The 20,734-nt window shown below is 46.0% G+C and overlaps 1 pseudogene; it reads left to right on the forward strand.

Annotated features, from left to right (window-relative positions):
* The window catches only part of LOC131403122 (adhesion G protein-coupled receptor E1-like), a 281,846-nt pseudogene that overhangs the window by 2,091 nt on the left and 259,021 nt on the right, over positions 1 to 20,734 (forward strand).

Genomic DNA, 20,734 nt, shown 5'->3' on the forward strand with positions numbered 1-20,734 from the left:
CCCTTCCTCCCCCTCTTCCTTCCTCCCCTCCTCCCTCCTCCCTCTCCCCCTTCCTCTTCTTCCACTCCTCTTGCCTCTTGTCCTCCTCTTCCCCCCTCCTCCTCTTCTCCCTCCTCCCCTCCTTCTCCCTTTTCTTCCCCCTCCTCCTCCCCCCTCCTCCCACTCCTCCCTCCTTCCCCTCCTTCTCCTCCTGCTCCTCTGCCTCCTCCTTCTCCTCCGCTCCTCCCCCACCCCCTCAGCCTCCCCCTCCCCTTCTTCCCCTCCTCCCCCTCCTCCTCTCCTCCTTCTGTTCCTCCTCCTCCTCGGAGAAACGCGTATTATCTGGTTGTTAGTGGCTGGGCTGCGGCTGGGCTGAAGCTGGGAGCCAGTGAGGGGCAGAGCCAGGACCATGGCGGGTCCCCTGGACTCCCTCCCTGCACTCATGCCCTCTACTTTGCTCTCCTCTTGCGTTCTGACTTGTGGTGTGGCCTGGGGCAGGCTACAGGAACTCTCTTGGGCATCCGTTTCCACATTTGTAAAATGGAGTTGTAACGTTTACCTTGAAGCAGGGTGACTGACCATCCTGACTTGCCCCAGACTGGGATTGGGGGGGCGGATCCCAGGAATTTGGACTTTGAGGGCTAACAACAGGAAAATCCTGGGAAAGCCAGGATGACTTGGTCAACTACCTTGACACATTACTGTGGGGACTGCAGAAAATGCATGGAAGGGGCCTGGTGCACGGAAGTCACTTAGGAAATGAAAGCTCTATTTGTATTTTAATAAGTTCCTTTGTCTCTCTGAGTCTCATTTTCTGCTTAGGTCAGTTAAATGACCATTAAATTGTTTTGAAGATCATGTGTGTGTCTCAGTTGGGGTGTTGAAGTGGCCTGTGCCCTGGTATCCCCACTCCTTGCCCTTCCAAGAGCGGCCAGAGGGCACCTGTGAACCCCAGAGTCAGGGGCCATCCCTCCTCGGCCCACAGCCCTTCAGGGCTCCCACCTCCCTCTGGGTAAACTCTCAAGTCCTCCTCGTGGCTCACAAGGCCCTGCACAATCTTCCCCTATCCCCTTCCTGCCCTCCCCTCCTCCCTCTCTCCCCTTCGCTTCCTCTGCTCCAGCCACGCGGGCCTCCTCACTCTTCCTCCAACATGCCAGGCACAGTCCTGTCCCAGGGTCTTTGCACACACAGTTCCTTCTGCCCGGAAAGCTCTTGCCCTACATATACACGTGGCTCCCTCCCTCACCTTCTTTATGTTTTAGCTCATGTGTCGTCTTCTTAGTGACCTCTCTATTTTTGACATTGTATCCCTCACCCCCACATCTCCAGATTATCAGCTCTGTGAAGGTGGAGAATTTTGTGTGTCTTGTTCCGCCGCTGAATCCACAGTGCCTAGAATAGGGCCTGGTGTATAGTAGGTGTTTGTATTTGTCAGGGTTGTTCAGAGAAACAGAACTAATAGGATGGATATCTATATATCTGTATACACACACACACACACATACGTAAAGATTCATTATAGAGAATTGGCTCACACAATTATGGAGGCTGGCAAGTCTCAAGATCTGCGGGCTGAGACTGGAAGGAATTTGGAGAACTGAGTGAAAGTGAGCATGGCTGATGGGACAGGATAGGAGACGAGCTGGAGAGGTTGACAAGTGCCCAGTCAGACATGACTGGGTTGCTAGTCTGGTTTGGGGTGGATTTGAGTTGTGAGTAATGGGAAGCTCAGAGTTGAGAGACCACAAGTGATAACGTGCCGGAAGTCTGCAAAGAGAAATGTTGCCTTCGTAGCTGAAAGAGGAAGCTGGAAATGAGAAGCAAGATGTTATCTGAGGCATCATGCAGGAAAGGGAAATAAACAAATCATGCTGTAGGGAGCAAAGAGCTTGGGTCTCAAGACCCTAATAATGATAATCCATCTCTTACGTTTTTTTTTTTTTTTTAAGATTTTATTTATTTATTTTTTTCCCTTAAAGCCCCAGTAGATAGTTGTATGTCATAGCTGCACATCCTTCTAGTTGCTGTATGTGGGATGCGGCCTCAGCACGGCCGGAGAAGTGGTGCGTCGGTGTGCGCCCGGGATCCGAACCCGGGCCGCCAGCAGCGGAGCGCGCCCACTTAACCGCTAAGCCACAGGGCTGGCCCTATCTCTTACGTTTTCATGGCACTTTATAAAGAGTTTTCCTATGATGTCCTATCCTACCAATTGATGCTGGCATTCTCGCTGTGCCCCTCTATTTATTTCACGCCCCACATCCCATCCACTGGCAAATCCTGTTAACGTTACCTTTAAAATAAATCCAGAATCCTAGCTTTCCATAGCTCCCACCTGGGTTGTATCCACCATCATCGCTCGCCTCGACAAGTGTGGTCACCTCCTCCCTGGTCATCCGGCCTCTGTCCCTCTACAGTGCATCTTCCAACCAATGGCCAGAAGGATCACGTTAAAGTCATGCTCTGTCCTTCCTCTGCTCAAAACTCTCCCATGCTCCCCTTTTGCTCTGATAAAATGCTGAAGTCTTACAGTGGTCCAGCAGATCCTGCATGATCTTGCTATGTCACCTCCTCCCACTCTCCATTTATCCACTGTACTCCAACGACATCGGCCTCCTTGTAGTTCCCCAAAATCACAAAGTGTGGTCCTGCCAATGGGCCTTTGCACTTGCTGTTTCCTCTGCTTTAATTAGCTTCATAGCTCACTTACCTCCTTCAGATCTTTGCTCAAATGTTACCTTCTCAGTGAGGTCTTTATCATTGAGCACCGACTATGCACCAGGCGCTATTCTATGCACTTGGGATGCAGTAGTAAGTAAGATGGTCACACATCTCTTCTGGGGGCTCACAGTCAATCAGGGAGAGAAACTTTAAACAACCAATTACAAAAGTTTTTATGTAGAATTATCTTAGATATTGCCCGAAAATTTACTCCATTTCCAGCCAGACCTACCTCTTGTCATGTAGAAGTAATGAAAATCATGCACTTAGGGTTTTCACCGGCCTGATGCTGCCATTCACCGGCTGTGTGCCCTTGGGCAAGTTACTTAACCTCTCTGAGGCTCAGTTTTCCACATCCATATAATGGAAGTTGTATTAGTTTCCTATTGCTGCTGTAACAAGTCACCGAAAACTTGGTGGCTTGAAAGAACAGAAGCGTATTCTTACAGTTCTGGAGGTCAGAAGTTTGAAACGGGTCCCACTGGGCTGAAATCCAGGTGTCAGCAGTGCTGCATTCCTCGCTGGAAGTTCTAGGGGAGAATCTGTTTTCTTGCCTTTTCTGGCTTTTAGAAGCCAACTGTATCCCTTTATTCGTGTCCCTCTTCTTCCATCTCCAGAACCAACAGGGGCTGGTCAAGTTTTTCTCACATTGCTTCACTCTGACTCTGTCTCTCCTGGTTTCACCTTTCTCTTATGAAGATGCTTGTGATTGTGTTGGTCCCACCTGGATAACCCAGGCTAATCTCTCCATCTCAGGGTCAGCTGATTAACAGTCTTAATTCCATCTGCAACCTTAATATCCCTGTGCCATGTAGCATAGCATATTTGCAGGTTCCAGGGATTTGGACGTGGTCATCTTTGGGGGGGCCATTATTCTGCCAAACACAGAAATGATAGTGTCAAGTGAGTCCCTTCCCTAGCACCTGGAAGCCTGCCCCCACCTGTGGCTTTGTCCTCCTGGAACTCACAGTGTAGTAGAGGAGATGATCACTAAAAAGCTAACCACTCAAATAATCCACCAATTATAATTTTGATAAGTGCCATAAACAGAGAGCACAGGGAGCTATGAGGGAGTCAGGGAAGGCTTCTTGGAGGAAGTGACATTTAAGCAAGAACTGGAGAATGAATAGGAGCTGGCCAGGCAAAGCAGAGGAAAACAGAACAGCATGTGCAAAGACCCTGTGGTGGGGAGGCTAGAAATGGAGAGTGAAGAGAGATGTGGTTCGGTCTGGTCACTGGGGACTTTCCAGGTCATATTAAGTAACTTGCATTTTCATTCTGAGTGCAACAGGGAGTGTTGTAGGCAGGGGTGGGGGTGGGTGATCAGATTTGCATTCAGAGATGATTGCAGGGAACAGTGGAGGGTGTAGGGGCTGTAGGGGATGTAGGGGATGCAGCATCCAGGGGAAGATCTGTACCAAGCATAGCCATGGAAATGGAGAGATGTGGGTAGATGTCGAATATTTGGGAGGAAGAATCAATGGGGCTTGGGAACTCACTGGACATGAGTTGAGGGCCAAAGAAGTAAACGGAGGTACAGAGATGTGAACTTCACTTGTCCCAGGGCTGGGGTGGCTAGGATGTAGTTTTGACTGTTTCCATAGAAACCAAATGACAACAACTTAAAATGTTTATCTCTTAGAAGTTTATTCTTCACCCTCTCATAAATCTCCACTTTGAGGATGGAACAAGGTGACAGGGCTACCTCGTCTGAGATCTTCTCAGCTCCCAGGTGCCTTCCATCTTGTTGTTTCTCCGTCCCTCGGTGTGGAGGTTTTCCAAAGCATCATCCCCACGGTTATGGACAGATCACCTCATTCTGTCCATGTTCCAGCCCAGGTGAAAGGGAAAGGAGAAGTGAAGACCATGCTCCTTCTTTTTAAGGGTGTGGCCAAAAGGTGCACATATCACTTCTGCTCATTTCCGTTGGCTGGAACTTAGCCACATGGCCACACGTAGCTACAAGAGAAGCTGGGATTGAAGCTTAAATGGGTGGTCATTTTAATAAAAGGAAGAGGGGGAGATGGGTGTGGGGGAGTAGCCACCATTCCCTGCTTTGATGTTTCCTGTGGGAGCTTTAACCCAGGTGGTCCTTGCTCCAAAGGCTGCAGCTTTGACTCGCATACTCTTCTGTCTGGAGCTCTGATGCTCACAGAGTGGTCCATGGACTGGCATCATCAGTATCAGTCACAGGCTTGTTAGAAATGCAGAGACTCAGGTCCCCCAGACCAGCTGAATCAGCACCTGATTTTCCAAGGTCTCTCGGGGATCCCAGGTGAGGCAGATGTTGCTGGTCTGCGGACCACACTTGGAGAAGCAAGAGTCCAGATCAGTACTTCTCACACTTCCTGTGCACACACATCACCTGAGGATCTTGCTAAAATGCAGATTCTCATTCAGTAGATCTGGGGCAGGGCCTGGGGTTTTCTGTTTCCATCAAAATGCCAGGCGATGCTGATGCTGCCCACCCACGGACCACACTTTTGAGCGGCAAAGTCTAGGGTCTGTAAGGTCCTTGACTAACCAGTTTCCTAGGGCTGCTGTAACAAGTTATCACAAACCATGTGGCTTAAGACAACAGAAATTTGTTCTCTCACAGTTCTGGAGGCCAGAGGTCTGAAATTAAGGTGTCAGCAGGGCCGTGCTTTCTCTGAAGGCTCTAGGAGAGAATCTGCTCTGTCTCTCTCTCAGCTGCTGGTGTTGCCAGCAATTCTCGGTGTCTCTTGACTTGTAGATGCATCACTCCCATCTCTGCCTCTGGTATCACATGGTGTTCTCCCCAAGCCTGTCTCTGTGCCTCTTCTCCTCTTCTCATAAGGACACTAATTATATCAGATTAAGGGACCATCCTTCTCCAGCATGATCCCACATTAACTTACATCTTAATTGCATCTACAAGGACCCTATTTCCAAATAAGGTCACATTCTCAGGGACCAGGTTTAGGGCCTCAACATATCTTTTTGAAGGACACAATTCAACCCACAACGGTCGCCTTTACTCTCGAATGCTGGCTTCCCTTGCAGCCCCGCTCTGGTGCACTAACCCGAAATCTTCCTTCTGTGCTGCCTAGAAACGAATGAGTGTGTGGATATCACTGTCTGCCCAGCTTATGCAACCTGCACCGACACTCCAAAAAGTTACTACTGCACTTGCAAACAAGGATTCCTGTCCAGCACCGGAGAGACAGAGTTCAGGAGCTCAGGTGTGGAATGCAAAGGTGAGTTCATACCCCCTCAAAGGTGGTAGGAAAATCAAACAGAAGCTAGCTGGGTAGTAGATGTGGGTACTTTTTGTTTCTTCCCCAAATATGATTTCCTCCATCCCTCCCTGCCTCTCTCTCTTTCTTCCTTCTTTCCTTCCTTCCTTCCTTCCTCCCTCCCTCCCTCCCCCCTCCCTCTCTCTCTCTCTTTCTCTCTTTCTTTCTTTTCATTCTTCATTTCTCTCTCTCTCTCTTTTTCTTTCTTTCTTTCATCATGAGAATTATTCCTGGTCACAAAAATTTCCAATGGTTAGAGGCTAGCACTAGGATGAAAATGAAAATAAAAATCCTACTATCTGTCAACATCCAGAAATAATCACTGATTTCATTTTTGGGGTGTGCCTTCAGTCACCTCTCCAGTAGATAATAAGAATTTTTAACATTTATTGAGTGCCAGCCTGCGTGAGAAAGGCTTTATGTGCATCGTCACATAAAATTGACTGTAAGCATTGTGATGATCTCCAATGTCCAGATGAGAAATCTGAGGCTTGGAGAGCTGAAGTGATTTGTTTAGGGTCATGCAGTTGAACTAGGATTCAAACCCAGGTCTTTCTGACTTTACTGAGGATCTCTCAAACACGTGGCTTAGTTGCCACACTCTAGTTAAGGGGTGTTGGGGAAGCATGTTTAATCACTCTAAACCTCAATGTTTCCATCTGTAAAACGGGTGTATAAAAGTATGTATCTCACAGGATAGTTGGGAAGATTAAATGCAACAATGTATGCAGTGTGCTAGGCACATGTGCAGTATCAGGGCTATATTAAAGTAAATAATATAAACTGACATAATTCCCAGAAAGAGCTAAGTTCTTTGTCTGCATTCCTTATATTTAGACCCTTATTCTCTTGATAGTAAAGATGTGATTATGCCTCTGAATAAGACCAGACGTTGGCAAAATTTTCTGTAAGGGAACAGAAAGTAAATATTTTGGAGACTGCAAGGCTTATGATCTCTGTCATGACTACTCAGTGCTCCAGTTGTGGTGCAAAAGCAGCCATAGATGATACAAAAATGAATGGACGTGGCTGTGTGCCAATAAAACTTTATTTACACGAACAAGTGATGGGCCGGATTTGACCTATGGGATGTAGTTTGCTGAGCTCTGAAGAAGAGAATGCATTTCTATCACTGTGGTTTCCAGGGAGCCCCAAATGTCCTTCTTTATCTTTGAGCTACAGTTCATGGGTTATTCAGTCAGCTCAGTAGTGCTGGTGGGCCCTGGTGTTTAAATTTGGTGTGAAATCAATGTTCCCCATCTAGAAAGTGATGGATACTATAGCAAGGATTTTGTCCACTGTATGTCTTTGACCTCCAGCATGGTACCTGATACATTGTGAGTTAAATAGATATTTGTTGAATGAAGGAACACGAACTTTAATCTTTAGTCAACTCCAATCATCCTTCTATTGACAGGCACTTAGGTTTTTCTAATGTTTTACAACTTGAAACGAAGCTGAATGAACGTCCCTGTGATCTTATGTTGATGTACAGTGGCAGCTCCAGATATCTCTCTAGGAGAGGTGCAATGATGGGGAGCGAGCTATAGGAGACTTGTCTTGAAGGTGTGCTTGCATGACAAGTACATAGCAAGTGTTTATTTGGGGTGACTTGGCAGAGCAGGGCTGAAGGAAATTAGGGGAGGGCCCCCCACGATGGTACCATGACTGCACAATTCTGTGAGTGCTTCAGGAAGTAAATTCCTAGAATTGGCTTTGCAAGGTGTTGAACCTATGTATTGTTGGGTAACAGACCACCGGCAAACTTAGTTGCAAACAACAATCATTTATTTTGCTCATGAATGAATCTGCTATTAGGGCTGAGTTTGGAGAGGATGGCTTGTCTCTCTTCCATACAGTGTCAGTTGAGCCTCAACTGGAGGCTAGAGGATCCACTTTGAAGAGGGTCTACTCACAAGGCTGGCGAGGTGGTGCTGGCTGTTGACTGGCTCCTCCCCCAGGGCTGTGGGCTGGATGTCTTAGTTCTGCCCCATGTGAGCTGCATTTTCATGGCTGGTTGGGCTTCCTCAAAGTATGGCAGCTGATTTCCAAGAATGAGCATCTCAAGAGAAGAAGGAATTACATTATATTTCTACGACCTATCATGACATTCTTCTGACTCAGCATGGTATTTTTATGACCTGGTGTCACTTCCACCATAGTCACAAGCATGCTCAGATTCAAGGGGAGGGAATATAGACCCCACTGCTTATGGATGGAGTACCAAGGTCTCACTGAAAGAAGGGCTTATGGGAGGGAAACATTGTTTCAACCATCTTTGGAAAATACAATTGGTAGCACAAGATGAAGCAACTTTGTAACTCTGACTCTTTCTCTATCCAGATATAGATGAGTGTTCTCAAAATCCCCTACAATGTGGTCACAACTCAATCTGCAAAAACCTGCCAGGGAGGTACAAGTGCAGCTGTTTGCGCGGTTTTTCTTCTCCTACTGGAAACAACTGGAACCCTGGAAAGCCAGGTCGTTTCGCCTGTACAGGTAATGCTCTCAGGATCTCAGGCATGGTCTTTGGTGGAAAGCTATCACTGAGTTGGGTACATGTGTTTCTCACTGTAGACACCCAATCTTTTGTCTGCTCACTCTCCTCCACTGCTCCTCAGACATCAATGAATGCCTCTCCAGTGGAATCTGCCCAGAGCATTCTGAGTGTTCCAACTCCTTGGGAAGCTACAGGTGCAGCTGTCGTGCTGGGCTCTTCTCTAACAACTCCGCCTGTGAAGGCACTGAGGGCCTGCCCTTCTTTATTTACCTACTTTAAGAATCACCTCATTTGATGGTCCTTTGAGGCAGGGATCATGATCCTCACTTTAGGAATGAGAAAATTGAGGCTCAGAGAGGTGAAGTGACTTGCCCAAGGATGCACAGCTGTTAAGTGGAAGAACCAGGGTTTGAACTCCTGTTGAGGCGCTACTGTGACTTAAGCAGTGGGTCAGGCAGTACTTGAGAGTAATAGGGGGCTCTGTCCCTACAGCGATTTTATCCTCAGGGGACATTGGCAATATCTAGAGACATTTTTGATTGTTGCAGCTGCTGGTGGTGTTGGGGTTGTGTGTGCTATTGTCATCTAGTGGGTAGAAGCCAGAGATGCTGTTAAATACTCTACAATGCACAGAACAGCCTCCCGGCAAATGAAAATGATCCAGTCCCAAATTTCAGTAGTGCTGAGGTAGAGAAACTCTGTCCTAGGGAGAGCTCAGATCCAAACCTCATCACTTTTTCCTAAAAGATATGTGAATTAAGACCTGAGAGTTACCCTCACCCCCCTTCCCCTTCCATATTAAATCAGTCATCATGTCTTAGGGTATCTACCTGCTAAACATGTCTTGAATCTCTCCACTCTTCTCCATCCTTGGATCAGGATTCATCCGTATTGCAGCAGCATCCCCTCTGGTCTCTCCCTTTCTGCAGTCTTGTCACCTCTATCTATCCTCCACACTGCAGCCAGAATGTTCTCACCAAGACATCAAGGCTCCATCTTCTGGAGTCTAGTGTGGTTCTATTGTTCTCCACATTCATTTATAGGAAGGGTGACTCCATCCAGCAGGGCATGGAGTGATCCAGCCCTCATCACATCCCCTTGACTTGGAGTCACAGATATTTGAAGTCATCTCTGATTTGTCTAGTCCATTTTTAGCAGTTAGCTGTTGCTGAGTAACAAATCACCCTGAATGACAATGGCTGAAAAAACCTAACATTTATTTAGCTCTTGATTCCATGCATTGGTGGTTTAGGTTGGGCTCTGCTGGTCAGTTCTTTGGGTCTCAAACATTCTTCGTGTGTCTGTGGTCAGCTGTGGTTGGGCTGGGCTGTCGCACATGACTGGGGCTCATATGGGATGATCCATGTCTTCCATCCTTCACTAGGCTAGTTTAGGGCTTGTTCATGTGGCAGAATCAGGAGGCCCAAAGCATGAACAGAAGCAAAGAAGCCTCTAGAGGTCAAAGTTAGGAACTGCGCCACATCACTTCTGCTGCATTCAATTGGCCAATGGAAGTCATAGGGGCAGGTGGATTCAGCGGTGGGAAACAAACTCCACATTTAAAGAGAGGAGTGTCAAAGTTACGTCATACTGCATAACCTGCATCCTGAGGTGTGGATACAGGGGTATACACCGGGCCATTGAAGTATCACTCTCGTGGCAGATATCTTTTGGATGGATGAATAGATGGAAAGCTGGATGCATAGATAGATGGATAGCTGCTTGGATAGATGGATGGATGGGTGGATGGATGGATGGATGGATGGATGAATAGACGGATGAACAGATGGATAGAAAGATGGATGAAAAGATGGAAAGCTGGATGCATAGATAGGTGGACAGCTGCTTGGATAGATGGCTGGATGGCTGGCTGGCTGGCTGGCTGGCTGGCTGGCTGGCTGGATGGATGGAAGGATGGATGGATGGATGGATGGATGGATGGATGGATGGATGGATGGATGGATGGATGGATGGAAGGAAGGATGGATGGATGGATGGATGGATGGATGGATGGGTGGATGGATGGGTGGATGTATGTATGTATGACACAAACAAATGAACAACAACAAAGAAATAAACAGTGTACTTTTTTTGTCTATGCTAAAAAAGAAAGACTACAGCCTTTCTGCAAGCTATGATCATTATGTTTGACATTATTGTCATCCTTTTGCTTACATACCACTGGCCAGAATTTATTTTAACCACGACACCTACCTGCAAGGGAGGTTAGGAAGAAGGGGAGAATGTGGGTATTGGGGAGCCTCAGCACTGCGTGCCACGAGCTAAGAACACGTAGAGCGAATCTCCACTTGCAGTCTCCTGTCTTCATTTCCTCCTCTGCCTTGATCTGGGTTTTCTCTTCCACTCTCTAGATGTGGATGAATGTGTGGATCCCAGAGCCTGCCCAGAGCATGCGACTTGCCACAACAGCCCTGGAAGCTACTATTGTTTCTGCAACCCAGGATTTGTTTCTAGAAGTGGAAACACGAGATTCCTTGGTCCTGGAGGGACATGTGAAGGTAGGTGGAGGGATCTGTTGGGGAATCAGGTCCAATTCTGTTTGCAAAGACAGCAGTGGTGGGAGAGGAGTCGGGGGAGGTCTTGGCTGAATCATTCATTCATACATTCATTCACTGATGCACCCTTTGACCAACACTTCTTGAGCATCCACAATACACCAGGTTCTATTCTAGGGATGGCGGACACAGCAGTGACTAACACAGGCAATAATATTTGTTCTCCTGGAACTTATCATCTAGTGTGGAGGGAGATAGATAACAAAAAATAGATGCATGAACATCTTGTGTGTTAGGAATAGTTAAAGGAGATGAAGACAAATAAGGCAGGAAAGGCAGATAAAGGGTTCTAGGGATGGGATTCTACCACTTTTAACAGAGTGGTAAGGAAAGGCCGTGCTGAGAAGTTGATATTTGAGATAAGATTGAAGGAGTGAGGGAGTGAGAGATTGGGTGTCTGGGGAAGGATGTTCCAGGAGGAGGGAACAGCAGGTACAAAGGCCTGGAGGCAGGATCCCAGCTAATGCGTTAAGCTCTCTCATACATGTGCTCATTCAGTCTTCCCAGCAACCTGATGGTATTGGTTGTACTCTACATCAATTTCACAGACGAGGAAACTGAGCCTCCATTGTGGTGGAATCACCATCCCAAGGCCAAATAGAGAGGATGTAGGAGAGTCAGGATCTGAGTGTGCCTAGATGTGACTTCACACCCCATGCTCCCAACCACCATGCCCTTCTGCCTCCAAATGAGGCTGCAACCTCTGGCAGCTCAAGGTGGGCTTGCGTAGGACACACATTGATTTAATCCCCAAGTTCACAGACTCTGAGACTCAAGACAGCCTGGGAAGCTGTCATGCAAACATTCCAGAGCAAGACAGAACCTGGATTCCAATCCTCGTTGTGCCTTTCACAAGCTATGTGACAGTGCAGAATTGTGAAGCCCCAGTTTCCTCCTCTGAAAAGTGGAAATATTAGTTTATAGCTCATAGGGGTGCTAGGAGGATTCGTGGAGCTAATGCATGTAAGAGATCTCTGTCAATGCCTGCCACAAAGAAAGCTCAACATATTAGTAGTTAATTTTTATTTTAGTAACGTTTGCTTGCATAGTACTTACTGTGCTCCAGGCTTTGTGGTAGGTGCTTTACAGAGGTCACCTTATTTAGTCCTCTGAATGACCCTATGGGGTGGGTACTATTATCCTCATCTGACAGATGGGGAAACTGAGACACACAGAGATGAATTGTCTTGCACATTGTGTTAGGCAGCTTGGGCTGCATCACCAAGTATTATAGACTGGCGGCCTTAAACAGCAGAGATTTATTTTCTCACATCTCTGGAGGTCAGAGGTCTGAAATCGAGATGTCAGCAGGGCCGTGGTTTCTCTGAAGGCTCTAGGAGAGAATCTGCTCTGTGTCTCTCTCCCAGCACCTGGTGTTGCCGTCAATCCTTGGGATTCCTTGAGCTGTAGACGCATCACTCCAATCTCTGCCTTTGTCATCACATGGTGTTCTCCCCAAGCCTGCCTCTGTGCCCCTTCTCCTCTACTTATAAAGACACCAATCAGATAAGATTAAGATTAACCATCCTACTCCAGCATGATCCCATGTTAACTTACATCTTAACTGCAACTAGAAAGACCCTGTTTCCAAATAAGGTCACATTCTCAGAGACCTGGTTTCGCACTTCAACATATCTTTTTTCTCTATGCCAAGAAAAAAAGACTACGGCCATTTGTGCAATCTGTGATCATTACGTTTTGAAATTATTCATCACCCTTTTCCTTACATATTATTGGCCAGAATTTATTCTCATGGTCCCACCTAACAGCAAGGGAGGTTAGGGAGAAGGGGAGAATGTGGGTAGTGGGGAGCCTCAGTGCTGTGTGCCACAAGATAAGAACATGTAGAGCAAGTCTGCACTTGCAGTCTCCTGCTCTCATTTCCTCGTCTGCCTCAACCCGGGTTTTCTCTTTCACTCTCTAGATGTGGATGAATGTGTGGATTCCAGAGCCTGCCCAGAGCATGCAACTTGCCACAACAGTCCTGGAAGCTACTATTGTGTCTGCAACCCAGGATTTGTTTCTAGCAGTGGAAACATGAGATTCCGCGGTCCAGGAGAGACGTGTGAAAGTAGGTGGAGGGATCTGTTGGGGAATCAGGTCCAATTCTGTTTGCAAATTCAGCAGTGGTGGGTGATGAGTAGGGGCATGTCTCGGCTGAGTTCAAAGACTTTTCTGCAAAGCTGATGCTAATAATCATTCATTCATACATTCACTCATTGATTCATTCATTCCTGCACCTTTCGACCAATACTACTTGAGCATCTACAATACAGCAGGTTCTATTCTAGGAATGGTGAATACAGCAGTGAATAACACAGGCAATAATATTTGTCCCCCTGGAAATTATCATCTTGTTTGCAGGGAGATAGATAAAAAATAGAAGCACGAACATATTGTGTGTTAGGGATACCTAAAGGAGATGAAGACAAATAAGGCAGGAAATGTAGATATAAAGTTCCGGAGGTGGGTTTCTAATTTTAACACGGTGGTAAGAAGAGGCCGTGCTGAGAAGTTGATATTTGAGACAATATCTAAAGGAAGTGAGGGAGTGAGAGATTGGGTATCTGGGGAAGGATGTTCCAGGAGGAGGGAACACCAGGTACAAAAGGCTGGAGGCAGGATCCCAGTCAAGGCACTAAGCTCTCTGTTTCGTGTGCTCATTCAGTCCTCCCAACAACCTGACGGTATTGGTCATATTCTACACCCATTTCACAGACAAGGACTGTGAGCCTCCACTGTGGTGGAATCACCCTCCCAAGGCCAAATAGATAGGAGGTAGGAGAGTCAGGATCTGAGTGTGCCCAAGAGTGACTTCACACCCCATGCTCACAACCACCATGACATTCTGCCTCCAAATGAGGCTGCAACCTCTGGCAGCTCAAGGAGGGCTTGCGTAGGACAGACATTGATTTAATCACCAAATTTCCAGACTCTGGCACTCAAGACAGCCTGAGAAGCTGTCATGCAAATATTCCAGAGCCAGACAGAACCCGGATTCCAATCCTCGTGCCTTTCACAATCTATGCGACGTTGCACAATTTTTGAGTTTCAGTTTCCTCCTCTGAAAAGTGGAAATATTAGTTTATAGCTCATAGGGCTGCTATGAGCATTCATGGAGCTAACACATGTAAGGGATCTATGGCAATACCTGCCACAAAGAAAGCTCGACATGTTAGTGGTTAATTTTTATTTTAGTTAAGATTTGCTTGCCTAGTACTTACTGTGTTCCAGGCTCTGTGGTGAGCGCTTTCCAGAGGTCACCTTATTTAATCCTCTGAATGACCTTGTGGGGTGGGTATTATTATCCTCGTCTGACAGATGGGGAAATTGAGACACACAGAGATGAATTCTCTTGTCCATTGTGTTAGGAAGCTCGGGCTGCATAACAGAATATTGTAGACTGGCGGCCTTAAATAACAGAGAATTATTGTCCCACATTCTGGAGGCCAGAGGTCTGGAATCAAGGTGTCAGCAGGGCCGTGCTTTCTGTGAAGGCTCTGGGAGAGAATCTGCTCTGTCTCTCTCTCCTAGCTTCTGGTGTTGCCTGCAATCTTAGGTGTTCCTTGACTTGTAAATGCATCACTCCCATCTCTGCCTCTGTCATCACATGGTGTTCTCCCCAAGCCTGTCTCTGTGCCTCTTGTCCTCTTCTTATATGGACACCAATTATATCAGATTAAGGGACCATCCTTCTCCAGCATGATCCCACATTAACTTGCATCTTAACTGCATCTACAAGGACCCTATTTCCAAATAAGGTCACATTCTAAGGGACCAGGTTTAGGAACTCAACACTTCTTTTTGGAGGACACAATTCAACCCACAGTGGTCTCCTTCACTCTCAAATGCTGCCTTCCCTTGCAGCCCTGCTCTGGGGCGCTAACGCAACCTTTTCCTTCTACGCTGCCTAGATGTGAATGAGTGTGCGAGTTCCACCATCTGCCCAGCTCATGCAACCTGCACCAACACTTTGGACAGTTACTACTGCACTTGTGAACAAGGCTTCCTGTCCAGCACCGGAGAGACACAGTTCGTGGGCCCAGGAGTGGAATGCAAGGGTGAGTTCACATCCCCTCAAAGGTGGTCGGAAAAGCAGGTGGAATCTAGCTGGGTAGCAGATACAGATGCTTTTTGGTTTTGCCCCAAATATTAATTATTTATTTATTTCCTTCCTTCCTTCCTGCTTTCCTTCCTCCTTCCTTCCTTCCTCCCTCCCTTCTCTCTCTTTCTTTCTTTCTCTCTCTCTCTTTCCCTTTCTTTTCTTTCTTTCTTTCTTTCTTCCTTCCTTCCTTTCTTTCCTTCCTTCCTTCCTTCCTTCCTCCCTCCCTCCCTCCTCCCTTCCTTTCTTTCTTTCTTCTTTGCATTCTTCCTTTCTCTCTCTCTCGCTCTTACTTTCTATTTCTTTCATCATGAGAATTATTCCTGGCCACTAAAATTTCCAATGATTATAGACTAGCATTAGGAAGAAAATTAAAATTAAAATCATGCTCCCTGTCAATATCCAGAAATACCCACTGATTTCATTGTGAGGGCCCACTGTTTGGCCGCCTTTCCATGGAGATAGTTAGAATTTCCAACATTTATAGAGTGCCAGGTCCTGTGTGAAATGCTTTATGTGCAATGTCACATTAAACGGACTAGAGGCATTTTGATGATCTCCATTGTCCAGATGAGAAAACTGAGGCTTGGAGAGCTGAAATGACTTTTTTAGGGTCATGCAGTTGAACTGGGATTCAAACCCAGGTCTTTCTGACTCTACTGAGGGTGTCTCAACCATGTTACTTAGCTGCCACACTCTAGTTAAGAGATGTTGGTGAAATATATTTCATCTCTATAAGCCTCAATGGTTCCATTTGTAAAACGGGCGTATAAGAGTATCCAACTCCAAGGATAGTTGGGAAGATTAAATGCAATAATGTATGCAGTGTGCTAGGCACATGTGCAGTATTAAGAGCTATATTAACATAAATAATATAAAGTAACATAATTCCCAGAAGGAGCTAAGTTCTCTGTCAGCATTCCTTATATTTAAACCCCAGTTCTCCTCTTGACAGTAAAAATCTGATTATTCCTCTGAATAAGACCATAGGTTGGCAATTTTTCTGTAAGGGGCCACATAATAAACATTCTGGAAGTTGCAAGTCGTACGATCTCTGTCATGACCACTCAGTGGTGGTGCAAACACAGCCAGAGATGATACAAAAATGAATGGATGTGTCTGTGTGCCAATAAAGCTTTATGTACACAAACAGATGGTGGGCTGGATTTGACCCATGGGATGTAGTTTGCTGAGCTCTGAAGAAGATGATGCATTTCTATCACTTTTGCAGTTAGTTTCCAGGGATCCCCAAACATCGTTCTTTATCTTTGGCCTACAGTTCATGGGTTATTCAGTCAGCTCAGTAGTGCTGATGAACCCTGGTGTTTAAATTTGGGGTGAAATCAATATTAACCATATAGAAAATGATGGATACTACAGCAACTATTTTGTCTACTCTATGTCTTTGACCCCCAGTATGGTGACTGATACATTGTGAGTATTTAATATGTATTTGTTGAATGAAGGAATATGTACCTTATTCTTTATGTCAACTCCAAATTGAGTCATCCTTCTATTGGCAGGCACTTAGGTTTTTCTAATGTTTTACAACTTGAAAGAAAGCTGAATGAGCATCCCTGTGATCTGGGAGGGAGCTATAGGAGACTTGCCTTGAAGTTGTGCTTCTATAACAAGTACCTAGCAAGGGTTTATTTCGAGTAACTTGTCAGAGCAGGGTTGAAATAGATTTGTGGAGAGCCACCCCATGGTTCCATGACTGCACGATTCCATGGGTCCTTCAATGAGTAAATTCCTAGAATTTGCTTTGCAAGTGTCCGAGTTATCTGTTGCTGGGTAACAGACCACCTGCAAATTTAGTTGCAAATAGTAATCATTCATTATGCTCATGAATGAATCTGCTATTAGGGCTGAGTTTGGAGAGGATGGCTTGTCCCTATTCCACACAGTGTCAGTTGAGTTGGCTCAACTGGAGGCTAGAGGATCCACTTTGAAAAGGGTCTACTCACAAGGCTGGCAAGGTGGTGCTGGCTGTTTGACTGGCTGCTCCCCCAGGGCTGCGGGCTGGATGTCTTAGTTCTTCCCCATTGAGCTGCATTTTCATGGCTGGTTGGGCTTCCTCAAAGTATGGCAGCTGATTTCCAAGAATGAGCATCTCAAGAGAAGAAGGAATTACATTATATTTCTACGACCTATCATGACATTCTTCTGACTAAGCATGGTATTTTTATGACCTGGTGTCACTTCCACCATAGTCACAAGCATGCTCAGATTCCAGGGGAGGGAATATAGACCCCACTACTTGATGGGTGGAGTACCAAGGTCTCACTGAATGAAGGACATATGGGAGGGAAACATTGTTTCAACCATCTTTGGAAAATACAATGGGCTTCACAAGATGAGGCAACTTTGTAACTCTGACTCTTTCTCTATCCAGATATAGATGAGTGTTCTCAAAACCCGCGACAATGTGGTCTTAACTCAATCTGCCAAAACCTGCCAGGGAGGTACAAGTGCAGCTGTTTGCGCGGTTTCTCTTCTCCTACTGGAACCAACTGGAACCTGGGAAATCCAGGTCATTTTGCCTGTACACGTAATGCTCTCAGGCTCTCAGGCATGGTCTTTGGTGGAAAGCTATCATTGAGTTGGGTACGTGTTTCTCACTGTAGACACCCAATCTTTTGTCTGCTCACTCTCCTCCACTGCTCCTAGACATCAATGAATGCCTCTCCAGTGGGATCTTCGCAGAGCGTTCTGAGTGTTCCTACTCCTTAGGAAGCTATAGGTGCAGCTGTCGAGATGGGTTCTTCTCTAACAACTCCACCTGTGAAGGCACAGAGGGCCTGCCCTTCTTTATTTACCTACTTAATTAAGAATCACCTCATTTCATGATCCTATTAGGTAGTGATCATGATCCTTATTTTAGGAATGAGACCACAGAGGCTCAGAGAGGTGAAGTGACTTGCCAAGGGATGCACAGCTATTCGGTGGAAGAATCATGATTTGAACTCCCGTTGAGGGCCTACTGTGACTTAAGCAGTGGGTCAGGCAGTTCCTGCGAATAATGCGGGGGCTCCATCTCTATAGCGATTTTCTCTCCAGTGGACATTGGCAATGTCTAGAGACATTTTTGATTGCCACAGCTGTTGTTATTGGATTGTGTGTGCTACTGTCCTCTAGTGGGTAGAGGCCAGAGATGTTGTTAACCATCTTACAATGCACAGAACAGCCTCCCCACGACCAAATGTGATCCAGTCCCAAATGCCAGTAATGCTGAGGTAGAGATACTGTGTTATAGGGAGAGCTCAGACTCAAACCTCAGCACTTTTTCCTAAAAGGTATTTGAATTAAGACCTGAGAGTTACCCTCATCCTCCCTCCCCTTCCATATTAAATCGGTCATCAAGTCTCAGAGAATCTAACTGCTAGATATGTCTTGAATCTCTCCACTCTTCTCCATCCTTTATTCAGGCTGCATCCGTACTGTAACAGCATCCTCACTGGTCTCTCCCTTTCTCCAGTCTTCCCCTCTCAAATCCATCCTCCACACTGCAGCCAGGATATTCTCACAAAGACACCATGGCTCCATCTTCCTGAGTCTAGGGTGGTTCTATTGTTTTCCTCTTTCATTTATAGGGAGGATGACTTCATTCAGCAGGGCATGGAGTGATCAAGCCCTTATCACATTCCCTTGGCTTGGAGTCAGAGATATTCGAAGTCATCTCTGATTTTTCTGGTCCATTTGTAGCAGTTAGCTATTGCTGAGTAACAAATCACTCTGAAAGTCAATGGGTAAAAACTAGCACCATTCATTTAGCTCTTGATTTCATGCATTGGTGGTTTAGGTTGGGTTCTGCTGGTCAGTTCTTTGGGTCTCAACCATTCTTCTTCATGTGAGGAGATAATGAGCCTTCATGAATTCACAGGTAATCAATGAATCTGGATCGTGAATTATGAAGGGTTTAGAGGCAAAAGATGAGCGTAGGTGAGAACAAACTCTCAGGGTCTTGCCTGTTCTAATGAGGAGTTTGGATTTTATCCTGAGCTGCGAGGACCCTCATCAGAAGATTTGCCTGGGTCATAAACTTGCCTCTAAATGCTTCCTTTCTGTAACGACAAAAATGTGTTTAAGAAGGTGGGACCAGAGCCAGGGAAACCCATTGGCTTCAGTCAGTGGTGGGGCTGTGCACTGCAGCTGCAGCCTCAGCATCCTTCATCCTTTTGACTTAGACCAGTTTTCTGCTTAGATATGGATGAATGTTCCAGGAGCTTGACTCTTTGTGGTCCCAATTCCACCTGCACCAATATCCCGAGAGAACACAGTTGCTCCTGCCTGCCTGGGTTCTTTTTGCCTGATGTTTGGACCCCTGAGAAACCAGAGGCTTTCAAATGTACCAGTCATTCTCCCAGCCATGCTGAGGACTTCTCAATGCATGTCAAACTACTCTGAAATGCAGCAGCTTATAACAACAACCATCTGTTCTTGCTCATGATTCCATGGGTTGACCACATGGTTTTTCTGGGGCACTAAGATGGCTGGCCGGTCCAAAGTAGGCTCGCTTACGTGACTGGTAGTTGGTGCTGATCTCTGGCAGGGCCCTCAGTGGGCCTTTCCACATGGCTTCTTGGGCTTCCTCAGAGCATGGCAGTTGGTTTCCAAGAAGGAAAGTTCCAAGAAGAAGAAAGCAGAAACTGCCAGTTCTCATAAGGCCTGGGCTTGGAAGTCCCCAAGTGTTACTTCTACCACATTCTATTGGTCACAGTCACAGGGCCAGCCTAGATCCAAAAGGAGGGGAAATAAACTCTCCATCTCACTGGGACAGCAACATGTGCATACAGGAAATGGAAGAACTGATGGCTCCATCTTCGGAGGGTCTACCATACAGCAGAACACATTTTATAGTCTTCAATCCCCGGGGAAATGCATGCTTCTTTTCATTAGAAATATTATATTTCTTCTCATTCGTTGATCTTTACTAGCTGCTGACATTGTTAGAAGCAGAACAATAGAGGCATAAAGAGGAAAGGGATCTTAGAGAGATTAACACAGCTCTAAGGGCTCTAGGAACCTTTCAGAATCCCCATCTAGGGCCAGAAAACAAGGCCATGGTCTTCCACTCTCCTTTCAGTCAAATTATCACCTCTTTTATTTGTCTTACCTATTCGGGTTTCACTTCACAAGAAGCAAGGTTTCTTGGGCCAAAAAGTTTTGAAAGCCATGCCCCTAGTCCAGCTCTATATGCAAAATATAAATTGCACCTGTGGTATGTCTGACAAGAGCTCACTTAGTCGATGCTTAAATATTTCTGGAAGTGGGCAGCCTGCGGTGAAAAGAAACCCACTCCTTGGTTAGAGATGTTTTCTGTGATACCAAGAAAAAAACCACTTCCCCATGCCTTCCAACCATGTCGTTTGAGACCTCCAAATTAGTCTACGTTCCTATCACAAAGACTTCTCGTACCAACTCTCCACGGTATTGCCTGGTGCAATATACCATATACTTGTGTAAGCCCCTAGTGTGGACAGTGCCTATTTATCCCTCATGTTTTTTGAGATGACATAGAAATATGAAAGGTTTTGTCCTTACCTCCCTCCTATTCATTTTTTTATTACTTTTATTTCTTTATTTTTTTTTTGGTGAGGAA

The sequence above is a fragment of the Diceros bicornis genome, unplaced genomic scaffold (genome assembly GCF_020826845.1).
Source record: "Diceros bicornis minor isolate mBicDic1 unplaced genomic scaffold, mDicBic1.mat.cur scaffold_55_ctg1, whole genome shotgun sequence".
Classification (NCBI taxonomy): Eukaryota; Metazoa; Chordata; class Mammalia; order Perissodactyla; family Rhinocerotidae; genus Diceros; species Diceros bicornis.